The sequence below is a fragment of the Drosophila mojavensis genome, unplaced genomic scaffold, assembly GCF_018153725.1.
Source record: "Drosophila mojavensis isolate 15081-1352.22 unplaced genomic scaffold, ASM1815372v1 contig_42, whole genome shotgun sequence".
In the NCBI taxonomy this organism is placed as follows: Eukaryota; Metazoa; Arthropoda; class Insecta; order Diptera; family Drosophilidae; genus Drosophila; species Drosophila mojavensis.
In genome coordinates, this window is record NW_025318865.1 from 1903 (window position 1) to 17468 (window position 15566).

The window sequence follows — 15566 nt, forward strand, 5'->3', positions numbered from 1 at the left end:
CATATGCTGATGACACTGCAATTCTCTCGAGCAATATTAGTTTGACACATGCTGTACAACACCTTAATCATTATCTCAACACATTTCACGAATGGACCAAAAAATGGTGTATCAAACTCAACTATTCCAAAACAGTTCATGTGATACATTCAATTCGACAAGTACAATATGATCATCAAAGTGTTGTCACAATTGCGGGTAATAATATTGACAACAAAACTAGCCATAGATATTTGGGCATACAGCTGGATAACAAACTGTTGTTAAAAACTCATATTAATAATATAATTGGCAAGCTTAGAACGAGAACTAAAGAGTTAAAGTGGATAATTGGAGCTAGAAGTAAGCTGCCACTAAAACTTAAAATATTACTATATAAGCTGCTTATTGCGCCGATTTGGCAATATGCTCTTCCTATATGGGGCGCGCTGATATGCGAGACCAGATTTAATAAGCTGCAAGTAGCACAAAATAAAATACTTAGAGAAATAACAGGTGCATCGTGGTATGTCAGTAATAACACACTTCATATAGATCTGCAAGTAGACACTGTTGAAAGCATCTATAATAAACTGTGTTATAAATATGTGAGCCGGCTTCTTGCTCATCCCAATCCTGAGGCAAGACGAATTGGTAACTACCCGTGCATTCCGCAACGGCTGAAGTGGAAGCGTTACTCCGTGATGCTCAACAATCACTTGCAATCAAACATATTTAAGCGGAAATGGGAACTATTACAGGCCAAGCAGAGACGGGCACATGGTTGCATATATGTTGCTACTATCCCTTCTAAAAATGCAGTTTCTACTTTTAATCATCCTGTTAACTTAAATCGGAACTTCAACTCATATCAGAATATCAGTTTTAGGCGGGACGATAGTTTCAGGCAAGATACTGGCTCCAGTCAAAATAATGGTTTCAATCAGGTCGATGGCTCCAGACAAAATTCCATTCCCAGTCGAAATATTGGCTCTAGTCGAGATGTCAATCTTATTCAAATCGACGGTTCCAGACAGGATCCTGGCTCCAGTTAAAATACTGGTTCTTCCATACAGAATCCCAAACAGGATGCCAGTCCCGGAAGAGATGACGTTTCCTGGCCGGATGCAATTCTTAATCAAGATATCTATACATTCACTAAAACATAATCAAACTACTTTTGTATTTCACTTCACATTTAATGTAACACTCACATTTGAGATCTACACACAGTAGGCGTCAACAAATTCACACAAAATTAATCAAACTACTTTTGTATGTCACTTCACATCTAATGTAACACTCACATTTGAGATCTACACACAGTAGGCGTCAACAAATTTACACAAAATTAATCAAACTACTTTTGTATGTCACTTCACATTTAATGTAACACTCACATTTGAGACCTACACACAGTAGGCGTCAACAAATTTACTATATTATACAGTAGTATAGCAGTAAATAAATAAATATAGTCAGTCAGTCTACGGCACAGCCTCGAGCAGACGTGACTATTCAAAAAAAAAAAAAAAAAAAAAAAAAAAAAAAAAAAAACAACCTGGATGATCTACCGGACTGATCAAGTCTACTCTTCCCTAGAGGCTTCAGGCCAGACATGCAAATAAGTATCAAATCTAATTGCCATTAAAACTAGTCATTTGTATATACAAATAACACAATTAGAAATCGACTATTGCACTATTTACATGGAAGAGTAACTAAACAAACATATAACAACAATTTAGATATCTATTTACAACACAAAAAGTTTATTTTCAACACATTTGTATATACATATGTGCATCGAACAGATATAGTGGCGCTTGCGCCTACAATATGCAATTTAAACGAACTTAAAACTAACTTAAATTCATGCCCTATTGGCTGCGGAGCCCACTTGGCTAATCCTCCTTGCTGCAGTGGATGTACTCTGCAAAGAAAAAATCAATTTTAATAATCTTTTAACACTTTTATTAAATTTTGCAAAATTCACTTACTTGCCAGTCAGTTTGCAATCTATGCAATTCAATTGTCTTCAATATTTGCGCTCCCTTTCATTTTGCTTTGCAGCAGCTATATTTATAAAAAGACTGCAATTAATCAGCATTAATTTATAACATTATTAATATCGTTTATTTACCTTTTTATATTTATGCATTCCAATTAGCAGCATCAAATTTGCATCTAATGCAATTTACGATCAGCTGACTTTGTTCTGTTTTGATTGTGTACTCCAATAAGTACATATATAAAGCCAGGGATGCATTATCACATGCACAATTGCACTTGCAATATTATGAATTGATATTGTTAAATCAAAATTGCTAAAATGAATTTAAAAGCTATTTTTTATACAAATTATTAAATCCTGTGAATATTAAACTATATTTAATTAATTTAAAGCAACTATACTATAGCAGCAACTAAATGAAAACATATGCGATATATTGCACAATTATTGCTACGCATATACATTGTATATATGTAAACTAAACTTAATCATAATTAAAACTACTATATATAATTATTAAATAACATTAACTTTAGAACTTAATATCAATAATTTTAGCAAATTGTAAATTCTTATTGCTCATAGTCTTTGACTTGACATGTATGTAAGTACTTTCGATAACTCACCGATAACTATGTAACAACCTATTGCTGCACAAACATTGTATAGTAACAGCTGTGCATATTCTTTTAGGCATTGCAACTCAAATGTAAACAAGTAAGGAAAATAATTATTTTTATTAATCTTTATTAACTTTCTGCAATTATAACTATTTTTAGCTTATACTCACAATGGAGAAAATGACCAGACTTTGTCTCGACTTTTCTCTAAAATTCCAATTAGCTACTTTGGGCTAATTTCTCAGTGCATCTTGCAGATGCTTATTAATGAAAAAAGAAAATTGAATTATATTAATTAATGCTATCTATTACTATTGTAAAATTTATATCTTATTTATCTAATTAATCTATTATCAGCTACTCAAGCACTTTATTATTATTTTGTATTATCTTTAAATTGCTCTTTTTATCTGTATTATGTAACATTAAGCTGCGCTGTTATTTTTGTGCACTTATGGCCATTTAAATTAATTCATTTTATGAAAAGTTTCGGTAAATATTGACCTTCTGTATACTTCTAAGTATCTTATAGGCGCTACTCATATTCTTAAGAAATGCTATTGTAAAGTATTGTTTGAATAAAAAGTATCTCCGTGCTACCTTCCCCTCGCCATGCAGCTGCTGGTCAGCTGATCATGTATGAGGTAGGAAGAAGCGGAGATCATTATTGTGTGTTCTCTGGTAACATACGGATAGAAAAAAACTATTTCTGGCTAACGTCACGGACATCATGTCGATTCTCATTCGACTGGATGAAGCCATCGGCCAAGTCAATTATGACGTCAAACGCACCTCCAACCATGGAATCAGAGTCCAGTGCAAGGACATCGCCACTTATCGCAATCTGGTAAAGTACTTAGATGAGAATAAAGTTGAAAACTACACGTTTCAGTTGAAGTCCGAGCGAGGCTTCAGAGCCATTATCAGAGATCTGCACTATTCCACTCCGGACCACTATATCCGTGAGAAATTAGCCAATTTAGGGCATCAAGTTCGCTTCTTGAGAGGCATTAAATCTCGTTTCACTAAAGAGCCGCTTGATCTCTTCGAAGTTGAGTTAGTTCCCAGTGCTAATAATGCTGAATTCATGCAAATCACTGCCATCGGCAATCAGCGCGTCAAAATTGAGAAGCCGTACAAATCCAGCGAAGTTGCTCAATGCCATAGATGCCAGAAATTTGGGCACACTAAAAATTATTGCCGTCGCCCCTTTGCCTGCGTCAAGTGCGGCGATAATCATGCCTCCACGGACTGTGGCAGACAAAAAGGCGAACAAACACCAGCGAAGTGTGCCAACTGTGCTGGCCCACACGCTGCGAGCTACAAAGGTTGCCCTTCTTATAAAGAAGCGTGCAAGAAGCGCGAAAATGAAGGCGTACACCAGATAGCAAAGCTAATAAACAATTTAGCCAAGCCTGCTCCCACTGCAACTGCTCAGCGCAGTCGCTCTAATATGCCAAATATGACTAATATGCCAAATCTTTTACAGCAAGTCCCCCCTCAGTCACGACCGCAAACAGTTAGTGGGCCCAGCTATTCGGCTGCCCTTCGGGCGGGTTTAGAATTTGCTCAGCCTGTCGGGCCGGCAGCAATTAGCAGCAAACAACGTCAGTCCAGACAAAAAGCCACAAAACGTAGCCAACAACAACAGCTCTTGCAGCAACAACAGCGGCAGGCAAGCGCACAGCGGCCGCTGCAACCAATGCGTAGCCGCAGCCTGAGTACGCGCCGTAGGCGTCCACAGCACGTAGATGGGGGTGCGCATCCTAATAGTGGGGGTGTTTATTCTCATCGTTTCGAGCAGCCAATAAATGCGAATATGCCAAGCATGCCAGTGCAAGTTAGCTTTAGATTAGAGGCTAAAATAGACAAACTCATTGAGATGATGACCACCCTCACGGCCTGCCTGTTGGCCCAATTTGGTCCCAATGAGCGTTCAAATGTCTAACAATGTATCCACTTCCCCAAATGCCAGTAGACGCAGCGCTGCACTGCAGCCTGCTGTATCTCAACGTGTCAACAACATCAAGATATCTTTTTGGAATGCTGCTGGTGTCAAGAAAAAGCTTAATGAGCTCAATCTGTATCTCGTCAAGCACGATATAGACATTATGCTTGTGTCTGAGACGCATCTGATTGAAAGCGATAGCATTGCTATCAATGGCTATATCGTTTATTTAGCAAACCACCCCTCAAACAGGAGGGAGAGGAGGTGCAGCTTTCATAATTAAACAAAATATATGTCATTATGCTATGCGCTGTACATCAAATGATTCGCATCAATCTGTTGAAGTTTCAGTCAGCCTGCAAAACGGCAGACACATCAACATTGTAGCTATCTACTGCCCGCCGCAAGCCATTTGGTCTGGACAAGATTTCAACAACCTACTTACTTCTCTTGGTGATGTCTTTATAGTAGGCGGTGACTGGAATGCGAAAAGTCAGTGGTGGGGCAACGCCAGATCCTGTCTCCGTGGCCGCACGCTAGTAAATAGTATTCTACAAGTGAATTGCAACATTTTGGCAACTGGATCGCCCACCCACTATCCTTTTAATTCACGCCAAACTCCGTCTGCCATTGACTTCGCGCTTTTTAAAGGCATCAGACGTGAATTGCTGGCCATCACTGACTCTTTCGAGCTCAGCTCTGACCATCTTCCGTTGCAAGTTCAGCTGGTCGAGAAGCCAATCACTAGCAAAGCAAAAGGCCATCTTCTGCATCTGAATGCTAACATAAGCAAATTTCAGAGCTATCTAAACGACAAAATCTTGCTCAACACCGAGATCAGCAGTGCGGATGACGTCGATGATGCTGTTAATATCTTCGTCAAAAACATTGAAGATGCTGCAAACTATGCTAATCCACAAAACCCGCGCAAGTTAACGAGGACTAGATTTCGAGCAAATAGACAGACTCTGCAACTTATCGAGGCCCGCAAGCAAATCAAGCGTTATCTCCTTCGAAATCGCAATCCTTTGGCGAAGCAGCTCTGTAACAGGCTGTCGAATCGCATACGCAAAGAGCTTATAGATGCTAGGCAGAAGTATGAGGAAGAGCTATTTAGATCTATCGATCCAACTGATAGATATAGTATGCAGAAACTCTGGCGACTGACCAATGAAATCAAGCGACAGCCTGCCCCAAATCTACCGCTATTGAAGTCCTCCAGTGGCAATGGCTCTAACGCTCATAACGTCTGGTGCAAGACTACTGCCGAGAAGGCTGAAACATTTGCTGCAAGTCTTGAGCAGCGTTTCCATCCCATTGTGACCACGTCACCCAGTGATCTGGCTGAGATTGAGGCTCAAGTTAGCCAGCTATCTGCGACTCCTTCAGTCTTATTTCGGCCAGTCACTGCGGCTGAAGTCATCAGTCACATCAGCACGCTAGAGAACAAGAAAGCGGCTGGTCTGGATCAAATTGACAACCACACAATTAAAGCGCTGCCAATGAAGGCTATTCTGTATCTTGTTCTGATCTGCAACAACTCTTTTAGATTGGGTCATTTCCCCTCTTGCTGGAAGCTAGCGATGGTGAAGATGGTGCATAAGCCTGGCAAGCCTACGCAACATGTTTCATCATACAGGCCAATAAGCCTCCTATCTGGCCTCTCGAAGATACTCGAGTACCTGATATTGAGCCGTATGCTGGAACAAGATACTCTTGTAAATGCGATTCCAAGCCATCAATTCGGATTCCGCAAGGCACATTCAGCTGAACAGCAATTGGGTCGAGTCACCCAGTATATTATTAAAGCTTTTGATGACCATAAATACTGCTCTGCTGTCTATATGGACATTAAAGAAGCTTTTGATCGAGTGTGGCATACAGGCTTGAAATACAAACTCAAGTCACTATTGCCGTTTGCACTCTATCGCATTCTCTGTTGCTATCTAGCAGATCGCTCTTTTATTGTTGAGTGCCACGGTGGATGTTGCTCAGGAGTCAGGCAGATTCATGCTGGTGTGCCACAAGGCAGCCTGCTTGGGCCAGTTCTGTATAATATATACACCAGCGATATACCAAGCCCAACTTGCTTACATGGAATTCGTATTGCCACCTACGCTGATGACGTCATTGTTCTCTCAGCTAACTATCGACAAACAGATGCGCTTAATCAACAGCAAGCATACATGCATATTCTGGCCGAATGGGCAAGCAAGTGGTGCATTACTATTAATGCAAATAAAACTACGCACATCATGCATTCACTCAGACCTATAGCGCCATACCAGGCTATTCGCATTGGCAACGAAACTATTGAGAATAGCACCTCACATCCATATCTGGGCGTTACGTTAGATTCTAGACTGCGCTTCACTCAACATGTCACTACGGTCGTTACTAGGGTTAGGGCTAGGCTTAAAAAGATAGATTGGCTCGTAAATAAAGATAGTAAATTATCTATGAAAACTAAAACTATCATATACAAGCAGCTTGTTGCCCCACTATGGCAATACTCGCTACCTGTATGGGGTGCTCTTCTATCCGAGACCCAATTCAGCCGCATTAGAGTGGTTCACAACAAAGCTCTTAGAGCCATATCTGGTGCTCAGTACTTTGTTTCTAATACTCGCATCAGATCCTCTCTGGATATCCTATCTGCAGATGAAATATTCAACAATCTCTGCACAAAGTACTTCGACAGACTACGTGTTCATAGCAACAACGAAGCTAGAAAGATTGTCTATGATCCGTTCATCCCTCAGCGACTAGCTATGTCCAGATACACGAATCTCGTTAACACTCTGTTGGCTAACGATATCGCTCTGCGCAGTCAGCGACAACTGCAAAGAGAAGCTGATGAAAACGCTGAATTTAGAGAGAGATACCGTCGCCTACATCCGCCAGAGTATGGCCCAATCACTTATCGCGAGCACAGCCGACGACTAATTATGGAGCGATTCACGAGATCGTACCCAGATCCTCCTCGCAACCCCAATGGGAATCGACGCAATAATGCCCCACCGATCGGCCTTGCTGCACACACACCTGCCTCAGGGGTGGCTCAAAGTATAGGCGACGCAGCTGCCTTGCAGCCGCGCCTGCCTATATTCCAGCAGTTGGCGCCGTTACCACCCACCATGGCCTCCATGCGCCCACCCATCATCAACCTGGATGATCTACCGGACTGATCAAGTCTACTCTTCCCTAGAGGCTTCAGGCCAGACATGCAAATAAGTATCAAATCTAATTGCCATTAAAACTAGTCATTTGTATATACAAATAACACAATTAGAAATCGACTATTGCACTATTTACATGGAAGAGTAACTAAACAAACATATAACAACAATTTAGATATCTATTTACAACACAAAAGTTTATTTTCAACACATTTGTATATACATATGTGCATCGAACAGATATAGTGGCGCTTGCGCCTACAATATGCAATTTAAACGAACTTAAAACTAACTTAAATTCATGCCCTATTGGCTGCGGAGCCCACTTGGCTAATCCTCCTTGCTGCAGTGGATGTACTCTGCAAAGAAAAAATCAATTTTAATAATCTTTTAACACTTTTATTAAATTTTGCAAAATTCACTTACTTGCCAGTCAGTTTGCAATCTATGCAATTCAATTGTCTTCAATATTTGCGCTCCCTTTCATTTTGCTTTGCAGCAGCTATATTTATAAAAAGACTGCAATTAATCAGCATTAATTTATAACATTATTAATATCGTTTATTTACCTTTTTATATTTATGCATTCCAATTAGCAGCATCAAATTTGCATCTAATGCAATTTACGATCAGCTGACTTTGTTCTGTTTTGATTGTGTACTCCAATAAGTACATATATAAAGCCAGGGATGCATTATCACATGCACAATTGCACTTGCAATATTATGAATTGATATTGTTAAATCAAAATTGCTAAAATGAATTTAAAAGCTATTTTTTATACAAATTATTAAATCCTGTGAATATTAAACTATATTTAATTAATTTAAAGCAACTATACTATAGCAGCAACTAAATGAAAACATATGCGATATATTGCACAATTATTGCTACGCATATACATTGTATATATGTAAACTAAACTTAATCATAATTAAAACTACTATATATAATTATTAAATAACATTAACTTTAGAACTTAATATCAATAATTTTAGCAAATTGTAAATTCTTATTGCTCATAGTCTTTGACTTGACATGTATGTAAGTACTTTCGATAACTCACCGATAACTATGTAACAACCTATTGCTGCACAAACATTGTATAGTAACAGCTGTGCATATTCTTTTAGGCATTGCAACTCAAATGTAAACAAGTAAGGAAAATAATTATTTTTATTAATCTTTATTAACTTTCTGCAATTATAACTATTTTTAGCTTATACTCACAATGGAGAAAATGACCAGACTTTGTCTCGACTTTTCTCTAAAATTCCAATTAGCTACTTTGGGCTAATTTCTCAGTGCATCTTGCAGATGCTTATTAATGAAAAAAGAAAATTGAATTATATTAATTAATGCTATCTATTACTATTGTAAAATTTATATCTTATTTATCTAATTAATCTATTATCAGCTACTCAAGCACTTTATTATTATTTTGTATTATCTTTAAATTGCTCTTTTTATCTGTATTATGTAACATTAAGCTGCGCTGTTATTTTTGTGCACTTATGGCCATTTAAATTAATTCATTTTATGAAAAGTTTCGGTAAATATTGACCTTCTGTATACTTCTAAGTATCTTATAGGCGCTACTCATATTCTTAAGAAATGCTATTGTAAAGTATTGTTTGAATAAAAAGTATCTCCGTACTACCTTCCCCTCGCCATGCAGCTGCTGGTCAGCTGATCATGTATGAGGTAGGAAGAAGCGGAGATCATTATTGTGTGTTCTCTGGTAACATACGGATAGAAAGATGTCTATTTTCAGCTCAAAAGTTTATTTTCAGCACATATATACATATGTGCAGCGAACATATATAGTGGTGCTTGCGCCTACAACATATGTACAATTTGAATGAGCCTGAAACTAACTTAAATAAATGCCCTATTGGCCGCGGAGCCCACTTGGCTAGTTCTCCTTGCTCTAGTGGTTGTACTCTGCAAAGAAAAATCAACATTAGAAATCTTTTAACACTTTTATTAAATTTTGCAAAACTCACATACCAGCCAGTCTGATCGCAATCTATGCAATTCCTCTGTCTTCAGTTTCTGAGCTCCCTTGCATTTTGCACTGCAGCAGCTATATATATAAAAAGACAGCAATTAATCAGTATACATTTTTAATATTATTAATTTCACTTACTTACTTATTAATATTTATACATATGTATCAATTAGCAGCATCAAATTTGCATTTAATGCAATTTGCAATCAGCTGACTTTGTTTTGTTTTGATTGTGCACTCCGATAGGTATTTACATATAACCAGGGATGCATCGTCACATGTACAATTGCACTTGCAATATATTGAATTAATACTTTTGAAATCAAAACTACTAAAACGAATTGAAAAGCTAATTTTTATTCAAATTATTAAATCCTATAAACTTATAACTATATATAATTAAATTAAAAACAATTATATTATAGCAGCAACTAAATTAAAATATATGTATGCATATGCGATACATTGCACTATTATTGCTATATATGCATTGTAAATATGTAAACTAAACTTAATAATAATTAAAAATACTAGTAAATTAATTAATTACACTAACTCTAGATCTTATCGCCAATAATTATTATCTATTGCTAATTCTTATTGTTCATAGTCTTTTACTTGCCATATATTCATGTTATTACATTCGATAACTCGCCGATAATTACATATGTAACAACTTTGCACTTTGTGTTGACAGTTGTGCAGATTCTTATAGCCATTGAAACTTAAATGTAAATATGTAAAGTATATTATTATTCTTATCAATTTTTATTAACTTTATGCAATTAAAACTATTTTTTAACTTATACATGTAATGGAGAAAATGACCAGACCTTGTCTCGACTTTTCTCTATAACTCCAATTGGCCACTTTGAGCTGATTTCTCACTGCATCTTGCAGATGCTTATAAATGAAATATCTGAATTATATTAAATAATGCTACTTCTTACTATTGTAAAATATTAATCTTAATTAACTACTTAGTCTATTATCAGCTATTCAAGCACTCTTTTGTATCTTATTACCTTAAATTTGCTCTTTATCTTTATATATTGTAAAATTAAGCTGCACTGTTATTTTTGTGCACTTATTGCTATTTAAATTAATTCATATTATGAAAAGTTACGACAAATATCGACCTTTTGTATACTTTTAAGTATCTATAGGCGCTAATCATATTCTTAAGAAATGCTATTGTAAAGTATTGTTTGAATAAAAAGTATCTCCACTCTCTCTTCCCCTCGCCATGCAGCTGCAGGACAGCTGATCATGTTTGAGATGGGAAGAAGGGGAGATCATTATTGTGTGTTCTCTGGTAACATACGAACAGAAAAAAATAAAAATTCAAAATTCGAAATCAAAAAAAAAAAAAAAAGTTTATTATTAAAAAGTGTATTTTTGGCTTTTATATTTTTGGACTTTTTAACTTTATAAATAATAATTGTGCTTGGTCTCTTTTGGAGTCTGGGCGCCTTTGGCGTGTGTTTCTTCCAAATGCTATTTAGAAATGGATGACGCAAATTCATTGGATACCGACTCTTTCGTGGATGTCGAGGCATTGGATGATTCAGATTCAATGAACTGTGTATCTGATGATGACACTGATATGCTGTATATGGATAATATTGAAGGTATTGAGGCTAGTCAGCGCTCAATAGCAGTCACTAAAGTTAAGCAGATGCTAAATCAGGCATTAGCCAGCCAACATGGTAATCAAATGAAGACAAAAGCGACCAAGCGTCCAGCAAAAAAGGGTTCTAGCCCAAAAACGACCAAAATCAGATCTAATGATGTTGCACCAAATGGAAACATTGGCAGTCCTCCAAGTAGACTTGATTCGGATGATGAAGAACACCCGGAAGCTACTTGCAAAACTAAAACTAAAATAAGTGATTCAGCTACGAATCAGTCAACAATTACCAATAAGGAAAGTTCAAGGCCACCTTCCATATATATTCCGGATGTTCCTATGATCATTCCATTCATTCAAGGAATCAATAAAGTTATTGATCATACCTCTTATTTTGTAAAGACTACCTCAGGACGTGGATTGCGCATTCAGTGCCTTAGCATTGACTCCTATAGGAAGCTTATTCATCATTTTGAAGACATAAACCTAGAATCTCATACTTTTCAAATCAAGTCTGAGCGTGGATTCAGAATTCTTATTAGACATTTACATCGAAGTACACCAATTGAGTGGATCAAAGAGGAGCTTGCTAAACTGGGGCATACAGTTCGATATGCAAATAACATCAAAAAAAGGTTCTCTGGTCAGCCACTTGACTTATTTGAAGTTGAAATTGAGTCTAAACCCAACAATAGTGGTATATTGGATACTACCTTGCTGGGCCATCAGAAGGTCAAGATAGAGAAATCACTGCATAACATAGATGCTGTGCAATGTCATCGTTGTCAAAAGTTTGGACACACTAAAAACTATTGCCGCAGACCTTTTGTTTGTGTAAAGTGTGGTATGAATCATCCTTCAACGGATTGTCCACGTCAGAAAGGCAGCTTGAGCCAACCGCCAAAGTGTGCGAATTGCCTTGGAGAGCATGTCGCCAGCTATAAAGGTTGCAAGTCCTTTAAGGAAGCTTGCAAGATCAAAGAATCTTCAAAAACGCAGCAAGCAAATAAACTTGTAGTTGATTTGTTACGTCAAAATATCGTTGGCAATAATGCTGCTATCGCTAAAGTGGTAAATAAGCATATTACCAAGTCGAAGCCAAGCAATTCTGCTCAATCGCCAAAGCAATCTATACAGCAAGTGCTCAGAAGTCATGAAGCTCAGTTACAGAAACAAAAGCATACTCATGAGCCATCAAAGAAAACTGGAGACTTACTGGGGCAAGCAAAACAGCAGGTAAGCAAAAAGATCACTGGTGTCCAAGAAGGGTCTAGTTATGCTGATGCGCTGAAAATGGGCGTGCAACGGGATCAACTGCAACGTATTCCTGGTCAGCGGCTAGTGCAGCGTCAGCAACAGATCAAGCCATTGCCTTTAGTTTCGAATAATCGGGAACAGCGGCTACCTCGGCGATTAAATGATAGTCAAGAACATGTTGATGATCATCATGCCAGTCAAAGACTCAGAAATCGTAGCCGTAGTAACGTTCGGTTAACTGTCAATAATGATAATGATATCAAATCATTAAATGATAAATTGGACACATTGATCAGCTTAATGCTTGATGATCGTAAGCGGCCAAATCCTGTAGATAACAGCAACCTTGAAAAACTCAATGCAAAATTGGATAATCTAGTCACTATGCTTACCATGCTAACTAGATGCATGATGGCAAAGCATGTCAATGACACATCTATTAATGAATAGTTCTACTGTACACTGTAACTCATTAAGAATTCTGGTATGGAATGCAGCTGGCCTACATAACAAACTGGGAAATTTAATTGAATACGTCAAGCATAATGATATTGATATTATATTACTTTCAGAAACACGACTAAATAGTAATGACTTACTCAAGATAAATGGATATCATACTTACTTAGCAAATCATTTATCAAATCGACGTAAAGGAGGAGCTGCCTTAATTATTAAACATGGTATTCGACACAACCCATCTGTGAAAGTCAATACTGAGCTTGTTCAATGCGTTACAGCCACTATCTTTCTGCCAAATAATTTTCAATTTAATTTGTCCTCTTTGTATTGTCCACCTCAACTATCCTGGCAATATGACGATTTCACTAACCTTTTACAAAGTAATGGCAACAGATTCCTTACAGCTGGTGATTGGAATGCAAAAAGTAGCTGGTGGGGTAATGCTAGATCATGTACTAGAGGAAGTACTTTGCTAAAAGTTATTCAAGAGAGTAAATATAATCTACTGGCTACAGGCTCGTCAACTCATTTCCCGTATGATATGCGATCATCACCATCTGCTATTGACTTTGCCATTTATGCAGGAATTAATTCTGATTTGTTAAGTATACAAGTTGCCGGCGCAGATGAATTAATATCTGATCATCTACCGCTCTTGATAAAATTAGCTCTGGACAAGACACAGATCGTAAACAGAAGAATGGGCAGCTATCTTCTTCCGAAGAATGCTAATATTCCAACGTTTCAAAAAAGATTAAATGATTGCATTCTGCTAAATACTGAAATCAAGAATAGTGAAGATGTTGAAGATGCTGCTGCAATATTTGAGCAAAATGTCATTGACGCTGCTATGCATGCAGCTAATATGATTCCCAATACTAGGCATGACCGTGGGCACATTAGCAACAACGGCACCAAATTAAGCTATTATGTCCTAGTTATGATTAAGGGAAGGAAACTTATAAAAAGATACCTGAAAAATCATCGTGATCGGGCTGCTAAACTGGTGCTCAACAGATTGACCAGAGCAATCAAAATTGCCATTAAGGAAGCTAAAAACAGAAATATAGATAGGTTAATCAATCATATTGATCCTAACGATAGATATTGCATGAAGAAGTTATGGCGAGTCACAAATTTGGTAAAAAAGCAACCGATTACTGACTTACCGCTTAAAAGATTTGTTGATGTAGATCACACAGCTGTGAACGAAAGACATGCCATTTGGTGTAAAACCTCTGAGGAGAAAGCAGAATCTTTTGCTCTTCATCTTGAAGGACGGTTCCGGCCTAACATAACCTGCAGTCAAGAGGATAAAGAGGACATTGAATCTCAATGCTTGCCAGATTTAGACAGTGGTAGCTTGCCTCCTGTGCAATTTCGACCTATACTTGTTCAGGAAGTTATGACCATAATCAATGATCTTCAAATTAAGAAGTCTCCTGGGTTAGACTTCATTGATAACTGGACACTCAAAGCACTTCCTCTAAAGGCACTGCTGTATTTAACTCTTATATTCAACAGTGCGCTCAGATTTGGACACTTTCCCAGCCGATGGAAATGCGCAAGAGTCAGAATGATAGTTAAACCTGGTAAGCCAGCCCATGAGCTGACTTCCTACAGGCCAATCAGCTTACTCTCAGGGCTATCCAAAATCCTTGAGAAGTTAATTATGAATAGGCTATTTGAGGTGGAGGCGTTTTGTAAGGCAATGCCTGATCACCAATTTGGCTTTCGTAGTCGGCATTCCACAGAACAGCAACTTGGTCGTGTCACTCAATTCATTATGGAAGCTTTTGAAGATAATTATTTCTGCTCAGCCGTCTATCTGGACATTTCTGAAGCTTTTGATCGTGTCTGGCACCCAGGGCTTCTATACAAGCTAAAGAAGTTACTACCAAATGTACTATTTAACATCCTACATAGTTATCTCAAAAATCGTACATTTATAGTGGAGTGTTTCGATGGCACACGATCAAGTGTTAAACAAATCGCTGCTGGTGTTCCACAAGGAGGCGTTTTGAGCCCAATTCTGTATAATTTCTACACTGCGGACATGCCACTACCAGCCATATCCAGCGCTCGACGTCCAACTGCACGCATGATGCTAGGAACATATGCTGATGACACTGCAATTCTCTCGAGCAATATTAGTTTGACACATGCTGTACAACACCTTAATCATTATCTCAACACATTTCACGAATGGACCAAAAAATGGTGTATCAAACTCAACTATTCCAAAACAGTTCATGTGATACATTCAATTCGACAAGTACAATATGATCATCAAAGTGTTGTCACAATTGCGGGTAATAATATTGACAACAAAACTAGCCATAGATATTTGGGCATACAGCTGGATAACAAACTGTTGTTAAAAACTCATATTAATAATATAATTGGCAAGCTTAGAACGAGAACTAAAGAGTTAAAGTGGATAATTGGAGCTAGAAGTAAGCTGCC

At 37.6% G+C, this 15566-nt stretch overlaps 2 long non-coding RNA genes across 5 annotated transcripts; both read right to left on the bottom strand.

The window, feature by feature from the left end:
* Positions 1-1841: 1841 nt before the first annotated feature.
* On the bottom strand, positions 1842-2226 carry LOC116804779. 2 transcript variants are annotated; one of them, XR_004364786.2, is made up of 3 exons: positions 2123-2226; positions 1980-2055; positions 1842-1912 (listed from the first exon to the last, which is right to left on the bottom strand). It is a non-coding gene; the product is annotated as an uncharacterized LOC116804779 (long non-coding RNA). The 2 variants fall into 2 exon arrangements; XR_004363899.2 differs by having other exon boundaries at positions 1980-2072; positions 2123-2225.
* Positions 2227-9503: 7277 nt separating this feature from the next.
* On the bottom strand, positions 9504-9935 carry LOC26528677. 3 transcript variants are annotated; one of them, XR_001448814.3, is made up of 3 exons: positions 9894-9935; positions 9751-9826; positions 9504-9684 (listed from the first exon to the last, which is right to left on the bottom strand). It is a non-coding gene; the product is annotated as an uncharacterized LOC26528677 (long non-coding RNA). The 3 variants fall into 3 exon arrangements; XR_001448813.3 differs by having other exon boundaries at positions 9747-9826; XR_004364761.1 differs by having other exon boundaries at positions 9890-9927.
* Positions 9936-15566: the final 5631 nt, after the last annotated feature.